The 10,299-nt window shown below is 38.9% G+C and overlaps 1 non-coding gene across 1 annotated transcript; it reads left to right on the forward strand.

Annotated features, from left to right (window-relative positions):
* The first annotated feature begins 200 nt into the window (after positions 1 to 200).
* On the forward strand, positions 201 to 332 carry LOC116897567. The gene has a single exon (XR_004387578.1). It is a non-coding gene; the product is annotated as a small nucleolar RNA SNORA17 (small nucleolar RNA).
* The last annotated feature ends 9,967 nt before the right edge of the window (positions 333 to 10,299 follow it).

The following is a 10,299-nucleotide window of genomic DNA, read 5'->3' on the forward strand; positions in this document are numbered from 1 at the left end:
TGTGTTGGATTAGTGAGAGTGAGAGTATATATATATTCTCCACTGTTAGGGCTTAAAGGTGTGTACTAAAGGTAAGTCTGCATTGGCAGCATCGTGGAGACCTAGGATGTCTTTGATTGTGATCCCTTTCACAGAGCAGCCATCTGGCTAGATCAAAATTCTTCTATATTGGTGAGTCCACATTCTACATAGACAGTTGCCTTGACTCTAGAGGGGTTGCAGGTATGTCTGCTGTGTCACATGCATGTTCACTGGTGGCAGATGGGAGAAAGGCTATGTCTGTGCTTAGTGTTCTGACCTATGAACATCTAAATAATTAGTAACCTAACACTCTATGAAAAAAAAGCAAGCCTGAGAAGACTACCAGTCTGGCACCTGAAGTGGAAACTTGTAGTTCTTTAGAAAGTTGGTTATTCCAAATGATGTTTTGGTGGAGCACACAGGAGAAGGGATATCTTGCTAAAGCTAACCCGTGAAAGACTGTTTTTCCTGAAGCAGATACAGGTGAAAGAATGTTTGGGTATAGCAAATACATGAAAGGACCTGGGGTAAAAAACTATAAATATGATCCCACAGACAGTGGGAGAGAAAGCATTGAGCTTGGTTTAGTTTGCCCCGCCTCTCTATTCTTCATTAAAGACATGCATGCACTGATTCAACCTCTTGTAAATAGTGTTGTTGACCTCAACTTGTGATAACTCTGACATTGAGAGAAACTCACCCAAGAACTGCTCCTGAAGTTCCTGTGGCACTTGCTACATCCTCCGCCTTGCCTCAGGCCAGTTGGAAAGCCTGGTAGTTTCTTCAGGATCTAACTACAGCTGCCTGGTATCTGCTTGCTGAAAGGACTAGACTGTAGCTGCTGGTTCATACCAGTGTCTTCCTGCCTAGAGAAATGATAGGCAGCTGCTGAATTGTATTTGTTTTTTGCTACAGGACTGAACTGCTGCCCAAGAAGATCAAGCTCACCCCCAAAGAACTATTGTTGAACAGGTCCATTTCCCAATATCCTATTAACTTTTCTTCCACTACCTCTGCTGGGTGGTGGGACAGAGGAGAGGTTGGACCCTCATTGAAAGTAGGTTGCAAAATATTTATGCCTACAGGTACCAGAGGGCCTGGATAGGAAAGTGGCCTACACAACCACCAATCTGGTGCTACAAAAGACCAGATGGACTGCCAGGGTAGTGAGCAAGCTGGAGACTAGGATAATCCTACCTGGGGTTGCAAGTCACTTAGGTTGCCTAGGCAAGGAGCAAGTTCAAGACAACCATCAAACAGGAAGCTAGCCTGAGATGAGCACCAGTCCAGTGTCACATAGGCCTGGGGTGGGGGAAGGCAGGCTATGCCTAAGATGACACCTGCTCAGTGCCATATCGCACAAGTGTGGTATAGCATTCCGAGAGAACCCAAGACATTCAGAGACACTGGGCACCACTAAAAAGAGCAAGTAAGTGGTAGAGAAGTGGAAGAGAAAGAGAAATAGAAGGATGTGGGTACAGTAAAGAGAAGCAGAAATGGAGACTCTAGGATATTGAGAAACTACCTGATGTGAGTAGCCATTGATGTCACCTGGGACCATGGAGGGGTCTTAGCCTGAGCTGGTATCAGAGACCATGTCTGAGTCTGTGATTTTATAGTAGCAGGAGTCTATTATCTCCAAAGGCCAGGCAGATGTCCCTGTTCTGTCCTGCTACCCAGGGACATGCTGATGTCTGAAGGCTGGACAGAACTGTCCCCACCCCTTGCCTGGCTCTGGGGGGGGTGTGAGTGAAGGTTATCATGAAATAGGCAGTAGAGAGATGTTTACCCTGCCCATTGCCACCTACAGAAGGCAGGCAACCTGGCCCTGAGGTCATCAGAGTAGGAGATCTGGACCTGCCCCTCACCTACTACAGAACTCAGGAAAATGGGCCCTGTACTTCCCCTAGATAGCTTAGGAGAGTTGGCCTTGAATGTGGAGTCGTGGTTGAGCCAGCCCCAAGGGCATGTACATGGGAGAGCTGGCCCTGCCCCTTGTGTGCTGTGTGGTGTCACAGATGAATAAAGATGGCATCCCCACCCGCTTCTCGGCCCTCTTCACCTATATGGCAAGTGGGAGAGATAGCCCTAATGGTCCTGAGAATGGGAGAACTGTCCCTGTCCCTTACTCGGTGGGACCATTAGTAGAGCAGACCCTACATCCTGCTTAGGCATTAGGGTAGAACTGTCTCTGGTTGTGGTGTTTATAAGTGAGCTGGCACCAAGGAGAGTGGGAGAATAAGAGGGCTGCCTAGCTCAGATTCTTCTCAGACTAAGATCCAGCGCTTTGAATTGGCACTCTCCAACATCTACTCCATCAATTAACTGCTAGAGTGCATGAAGTGACCAGTCCTACAGAATCTCCATGACACAGGGCCATAACAGTATATCTGAGGAGTTCTAGTGAGGTTCCAGTATTGAGTAGCAGGAGCCAGAGGCCTGTATCAGACCAGTGAGTCATTGCAATGAACATTTGCAAGCAAAGATGTATTGACAAAAGGATATACAGTAAGATACTCTGTGACAGACTACAGCTTCTACCTTTTGGGGGGTGTTACAAAGGTGCAGGGGAGGTATATGGGGTGGGAGAGATGAGTGGGATTGGACAGAAGTTTAAAAAGATTGGGTAGAAAGTTTAAAAAAATATTTTTGGAGTAATGGTTCTCAACCTGTTGGTCCTGACCCCTTTGAGAGGGTAAAATAACCCTTTTACAGAGGTCACATATTAGACATCCTGCACATCATAATTTACATTACAATTCATAACTATAGTAAAATTACAGCTATGAAGTAGCTTGGGATAATTTTGTGATTGGGGTCACGATAACATAGGAATAAAGTTGTATAGTTAACTCATTAGTAAGTTTGAGAACCAATGATTTAGATGATGTCATTATAAAAGTAAAATATGCATAGCAAAGGATTATGTTCTTATTCAAATTTTTATTAATGTAGTTAATATTTCATGCAAATACAAGACAGCAATATAAAAGTTATGGCTTGGATAATGCTAGCCATTTTAATAAAAAATTTAACAAAACCACTCTCATTAAAATAGTACACAGTTATTTAACCTTTGCCTTTAGCTTATTTTTCATTGATTTTTAACCTAATTTTATTGATTTTTGGACTTATTCTTCTTTGTCTAGTATTTAATAATTTTAAGTAACAGCCACATTTCAAGACTATGAGGCAAGGGAATGTTTTCATATTTATTTTAAAATGTCTGCATATGTTTATGTCCATTAACTTCATTAGAATGATAACTTACTCAAATTTAGTAACATCAGACAGTAAAATCTTGTTCTTTTATTATACCTAGGCTAATTTATTCGTTTTACTGATTCTGCTAAAATGGGAAGATCAGTTGAAATGATCCAATTTAGGTCAGCTTCACATGGTCCCACCTGCACTAAAAGATGGCCTGGGCTTCTTATCACTAAGTGCTTATTATCACTAAGGGTCCAGGAAGAAGGAGAAGCAAGTAAGATAAGGGCCATGGACAGTCAGAGTTAGTTCAACAATGAAAGGGAATATATGCAAAAACCAAGATGACACAGGGTTGGTTGGGGGACAGCAATCCTACTTCCCTTCAATCAAACTCATATGTGATTTTTTAATTATCAATTATAATTATTTCATAGATTGAGAAAAGATTATTTGAAGGACAGTAGCCATTAATATTTCAGAAAACAACATTGTTTTTATATTCTACTTTTCTACTTTCCCCCTTTTATTGAAAATAGATTGTCTTCTAATACAATATATTATGGTTGTAGTTTCTGTTTTCTTTTCTCCTCCAAAGTCCTCCCCAACTTCCTTCCAATCCTGATCCATTCCTTTTCTGTCTCTCATTAGCAAAGAAAGAGATAACATACAAACAGAAAAATATAAAATATAATAAGATGAAGTAGAAAGTATCATATAAAAGTTGGACACAGCAACCCAACAGGAGTAAAAGAGACCCACTTTTTCTCATGGTGAGGAGCCCCATAAAAAACACTAAGCTAGTAGTTATGTATAAACAAAAGATTGCTGGAGACTCATGTAGGTCCCATGCTTGCTGCTTTATTATTGTATGATTTGTTCTCATTGGCAATTTAACATTAGAAAATGTATTAAGTATTTATATTTCTTTCATATAATGTTATGTTTAGTTTGAGACACTGTAAAATGATGGACTTTACAGAAGTAAAGGGGAAGTACCTCCTACTTCTGGATGAGGTTAGTTATCAGGGAGATACATTGGGATCTGTCTTAAGATTCACTATGGAAATCATGGATGAAGGAACACCACGCCCCTTCTGTGAGTTGGAGAATCTTTCATATAGATTGAAGCTTTAATCTTGTAGAGATGAGTAGGTTTCCATCCATGTAGAAGGGGGAAGGGCAGGTTCGGCAGTGCTGGGCACAGGGAACATGTTATATCTGTGCTGGAAAGCAAGAGGGCAGTGTAACCAGTGTCAAGAGACTGTGAAGAAGAGAGAAAGCCAGTGGAGATTACATGTAAAGATCCTTATTAAGCTATAATTTGGATTGATAAGAGTTGACAAATTCTGCAAAAATTTACTTATGTCTGAGGTCAGAATAGTTTGTGAGTCAACAGATTCCTAGAGGCATCCAAAGGAAAAGCCTGTTCCAATATCACATAAAGCTCTACCAGAACACACATTTTCTCCTTTTTAATAGCTTTTTCTTCTATAAAATAACACAAGTTTAATTTTTTATGCTAATAATTGGAAATTTGAAATGCTCCAAAAAATTCAAGTGTTTTTGAGAAGAGACATGATGCCACATGGATGGAAGTCACAAATTGTTCCCAAAATTTAAATGTATTCATAAGTAATGCTCAGAAGTGAATAATGGAAGACTGTCTGTAGGCAGCAAATTTGAGTGCACCATGAGTTAAAAGTTGATATATTCTTTGATACTGTCACTGATCTCAGTCTATAGTTCAACTATACCTTATCACTAAATTATGATGCTACAAATAATGATTTCCCTTTTTACTATTATTACTGATATGATCATCATCCTCATCAACAACAACATCATCATTATGATATTCCTAGACCTCTTACCCATCTTATATTTAGTGAAGTGCTCAATAATTTGCTATTACCTGAGTTTAGTTACATCTTTGTATTAGATAGAAAAAGCTAACCAAGATGTCACACACTTAAGGCTCAAGCACTTGTAAATATGAGGCATTATGTCTAGTAGCCTGGGTTACAGTCAAGTTTCAGGCAAATCTGAACTACAGAGCAATATCATGTCATTGAAAAAAAAGGAATAGAAAAATTTATCCTTATCATTGTTAAAATATTACCATGAAATTTCACTTGTTGGTTTGTTGTTGAAATAATCTTTTCTTGAACTTTCTTCTTCAAATTTTATAAGGTTAAACCTCTTCATCTGCCGTTAATAATTTGATGTACTAATTTTGCTTATTTGTGTCATTTATATGTCACTTTACTCTGAAGCATTAGGAAATTTTTTTTACAACAAAGGTATGTAGCATAGCTATTCATGAAAGCTTTCACAATTAACTTGTCCAAATTTCAGATCAATATCAATCCCCTGTTGAACAGTGCAATAAATATACTCAGTTAGTGCAAATGATAGACAAGTAATTTATTTTGACCCTACTTCTACTTGACTAATTCTAGCAGATTTAGTCAACTAAAGTTGAACTCATATATTCCACACCTGGTGTTTTAAAATACCAAAAGAGGAAAGATTGAAATTTTGATACAAGTGATGCAATCTGTGTTCTGTGAATCATTCTTGCATGATATAGGAATTTCAACTACAAACCTTAGAGTCTAGGTGAGACTCTGGTAGGTAGAGAACGGGAGTGAGCATTTAAGATAACTCCACAATGCACTTTGTGACATGCTAATGCTGTTGGTCTGCAGGAGTGAAGAGAAAAAGAGGAGAATATATCAGATGTGAAGAGAGAGGCAGGAATGAAGAGGAGAGATGGCCTCAGTTTCTAACTTTCCAATTCGGTATCATGTGCTTTGGAATTGTAGTGCCCCAGTTTGACAAATTTTCATAAGATAACCTATATAACCCCACAGTAGCGAATTCATCTTCACGTGGATGTCATTCTTCTCTTATAATTGAAATGTAAGACATTATACCTTTCTTAAGCTTCTGAGTTAGATCTGATACTAGAAAATCCTTTCTAAATTATTGTGAAAATCCTTTGTGTTCTTTAGTGGTTAGGATTAGTACTCTGAAGGTGACTCTCTTCCAGTGTTCTCTTTCCCAGAGTCTAACCTGACCTTTGATTACAAAGGGCACCTGTTCCATTAGACTCTGAAATATTGATAAGGGGCACTGTCTCGGTGAACGATGAGCATTTCTAGGCCAGTGTTTGCAAACAGACAGCCTGCTCAGGTTTCCATTCTGCAAATGTGCTTTGGCTTTAAAGGTCAAGAATGGCACTGCAGGGACTCATGATTGCATTATCCTGATTTCTCAGCTATGAATCACTTTCATTCCAAAGCTGTAGAGCCAGGGCTTTAAAGGAAATTGAGTCATTGCATCATGAGATATTACCTTCCCTTCCTTGGCAGTCAGGTAAAACTCTTCATATGGGCTGGCACTGGCAAAGGTCTTTTCCATTATTCCATGCAAAATAAAATAAGACAACGAGGCTGTGATTCTCATTCATATATTTATTGTTTACCAAAGCCTCATTTTGAAGTACAAATTTTATGCATTTCATGAGTTATATTTTAAAAAACTCAACTCATACATAAATCAACTTACGTATTCATTACCAAGAGGTATGTAATAGCCTAAACATTCTGAACTTGGTTAGTCAAAATCATCTCTGCTTAGATATTTATTACACAAAATACATCAATCTATTATATATGCCTATGAATAACTTCATTTGCATGTTTAAAATATAAACATAGCATTTGGCTTTTTAGCATCATGAAACATGTCTCTGAAGAAAAGAAAACCAAACATGATCATAACTAAACCACAGTATTTGTACTTCTCATTCATAAAATGATTTTTTTTATCTGAAAAACTCTCACAGACTATGTTAGATTTCTATTGCTATAAATAAAGTTCAGTAGTCAGAAGCAACTTGGAACAAAATTGTTTATTTCACATTACAACAGTAAGATCATACATTCCTCATCACTGAGGTAAATCATCAAATGAACTCAAGGAAGGAACATGAAGGCAGGAACCTAAGGAAAGACCATATAGGAATATTGCATGATTATTTATTCTGCAGACTCACTCATATTAAGCTATTTTATACATCCCAGGGCCGATAGCATGAATCATAGTGTGATGGGCTCTCCAATGTCAGTGATTAACCAAGAACATGCCCCACAGATTTGCCAGAAGGCCAATGTGATGGCAGCGGTTTCTATATTGTTTACCTATTCCCCAATAGCCTTACACTGTGGCTGATAAAAAAATTAATAAGAACAATTAACTCTTTGTCAACTTGACATATAACACGTCACTATTAAACCATAATCTTTTCTTTCTTGATTTCAAGTTGTCACATTAATATTATTAAACCAGTCTCAAGAGACTTGAGGTCCCTGGGGAGCCCAGGCAGGGAAGGGGACTTCCTCTTAGAGACAAGGGGGAGTGGTAATAAGTAAGAAAAAGAAAAAATCTTTATCATGAAAAATAACACAACAGTTTAAAACACATATCATCTTTTTTATGCTCGTTAAAAAAATACTCAATGACGGTGGGGCTTTGTTGCCAAGGTCAACACCCATACAACTCATTGAATGTGGAGAGGTTGAGTTGGTACCTGCATGGTGCCTTCACTTTCATGTTCTAGTCTCCTTGGTTCAGGCTACAGAAAGAGAAATGTGGACAGTAACCCAACTAGAAAAAAAATTGACTTACAATTTACTCTGGGTGCAAACATATGCTAATGCAATGGTGACACAAAACTTTTGGAAGTAGTCTAACAATGTCTGATTTTACTTGAGGCCTGCTCCATGAGAAGGGAGGCACACCAAACACTGCTTGGGGATCCAAGAATCAGAGGGTAAAGCCAAAAATAGTTGGTCTAAAAAAAAATCAATGAAATGTTTTCCTAATGATAGTCTGGTCTACTCATAGAAGAGTGACTTACCTGGTGAAACTCAAAAAGACTTCCTTCATCAGGAGATGGGAATAGATGTAGAGACTCACAGCCAGACATGTGGGGAGAGTCTAAATTAGAGATCTCCATCAAATCCCTATCCTCAGTACTCAGGGAATCCTATGGAAGAGGAGGCAGAAAGAGTCTGAGAGAGAGGTGAAGGAAGACATCAGGAGAACAAGGTCTTCTGCATCAACTAAGCAAGGTGCTGTGTACTCAGACTGGTGAGGCAGATACAGGGTCTACAATGGTCTGCACCAAGTCCTCTGTGTAGCTATCAAAGCTGTTGGCTCATGGTTTCTATGGGATTCTTGATTGTGTGAATGAGTGAGCCTTTGACTCTTGGGCCTGTTCTTGGGACTCTTTTTCCTACGTTGGCTTGCCATGTCAGACTTCGTTATGACTGTTTTGCTGCATCTTATTATATTATATTTTGTATGTTTGGCTGTTATCTCTGGGAAACTTGCTCTTTTCTCATGAGAGAGAGAAATGGAGCGAGCCCAGAGTGGAGGTGAAAGAGACAGAGTTGGGGCCAGTCTGGGCCCAGTGGGAAAATTCCCACCGCAAACCTCTGAGCACAAGGACCCCTCCCTTCCAGGAAGAATAAAAAAGAAAAAGCTGGTTTAGTTCCTGGAGCAGCTGCAAGCCAAACTGTCACACAAAGCTACCTGTGGCTTCCAATTGACACCACCCTTGGGAAAGTCTTCCTGAGTCTGATCTGAAAGTTGATTTGCTCCACCAAATGCACATAGTACCCTTCCTAGTTACCATTGTGCAGATTCTGCCCCAATTGTTTGAATTTTGCCCCAATTGTTTGCAAGGTATATAACTCTCTGTTAGAGTCTACTCAGGGTCTCTCCCCCTGAAGTGGGACACAGACAAGTCAGAATTACACTCCTCTTGCTATTGCATGGATCACTGCCTCTGTGAATCTCATTCAAGAGGTCCTGTAAGAGGGTCAACTCAGAGGGAAGTTAGGGAGGAATTAGGAGAAATAAAGGGAGGGGAAACTGTAATCGGGAAACATTGTATGAAAAAAAAATCTTTTTTTAAATAAAAGAAGAAAAAGATTTCAATGACTTAAAAGTTCTCTTTAAAAATATCCGAAGTCTCTTAACTGTGGGCTTCATAATTAAATATATATTATATATATTTATATATAAGATTATATATATGTATGTAATCATATATATGTGTGTGTGTATGTGTGTGTGTGTATGTGTGCGTGTGTGTGTGTGTGTGTGTGTGTGTGTGTGTAATCTTATATCAAGAGGGAGGAACCAGAGAAAAATCACTTCCAAATCAAAGTAAAACTAGACTTTGCAAAATGTAAATAATTCATTGTTTCATGTCTGAAACTACCTCATAATTTTCTTGGCTTTAAAGAGCTTGGGCACTAATTACTCTCTGTATATATCATCACAACATATGCAGCCTCTCTCCCAGTCACAATCTTCTCTAATTCACACATGCATTTGTTTTTAGTGGTTGTTGCATTGTCCGGGCGTCTCCAATATGCTGAGGTTTTTTTCTTCACCAATGGTCTCCTGGCCTCTGTGGGAACTCAGACACTGCCGCTTGGTGCCAAACCTTAGCATCGTTCTGCAACTCTAATCTCCAGTGTCTGAGTAACTACTGAAGCGTGTAGCCCATCTTTGCTACTTTGTGGGTTCTTTATTCCCACACTTTATTTCCCCAGTTTCATCCCTAACACTGTATAGGAGAGAAACAAGGATAGAGGTGAGATGAGAATTAGAAAAATAAGTGAATCTAATTTTTTTCCTTTTGTTTTTTCATTGACCAAACCACAATCAACCTTTCCAATGGATCAAAAAACACCACTTAAAATAGTTTAAATGGACAATGGTCACAAACACTGCTGGAGGTCAATACAGACATCAGAATGAGAGATGTTTTCTCATTAACGAAGTTCAAGAAAACCCTTCAAATAGAAACTAAGATTACAGAGAGATGACCATGGTATGAATGAGCCCCCAAGGCTACCTTATTAAACATGCAGGGATTCCAGATTATGAAATCAGCTGATATATCATGTCATTTAATATTTTCAAGGAAATTCTAAGAAAAGTAAAACTGAAAAGAGGCAAAAGTGAATTCACAGAAGTGAAGGGGAA

This window comes from Rattus rattus, chromosome 3 (assembly GCF_011064425.1).
Source record: "Rattus rattus isolate New Zealand chromosome 3, Rrattus_CSIRO_v1, whole genome shotgun sequence".
Classification (NCBI taxonomy): domain Eukaryota; kingdom Metazoa; phylum Chordata; class Mammalia; order Rodentia; family Muridae; genus Rattus; species Rattus rattus.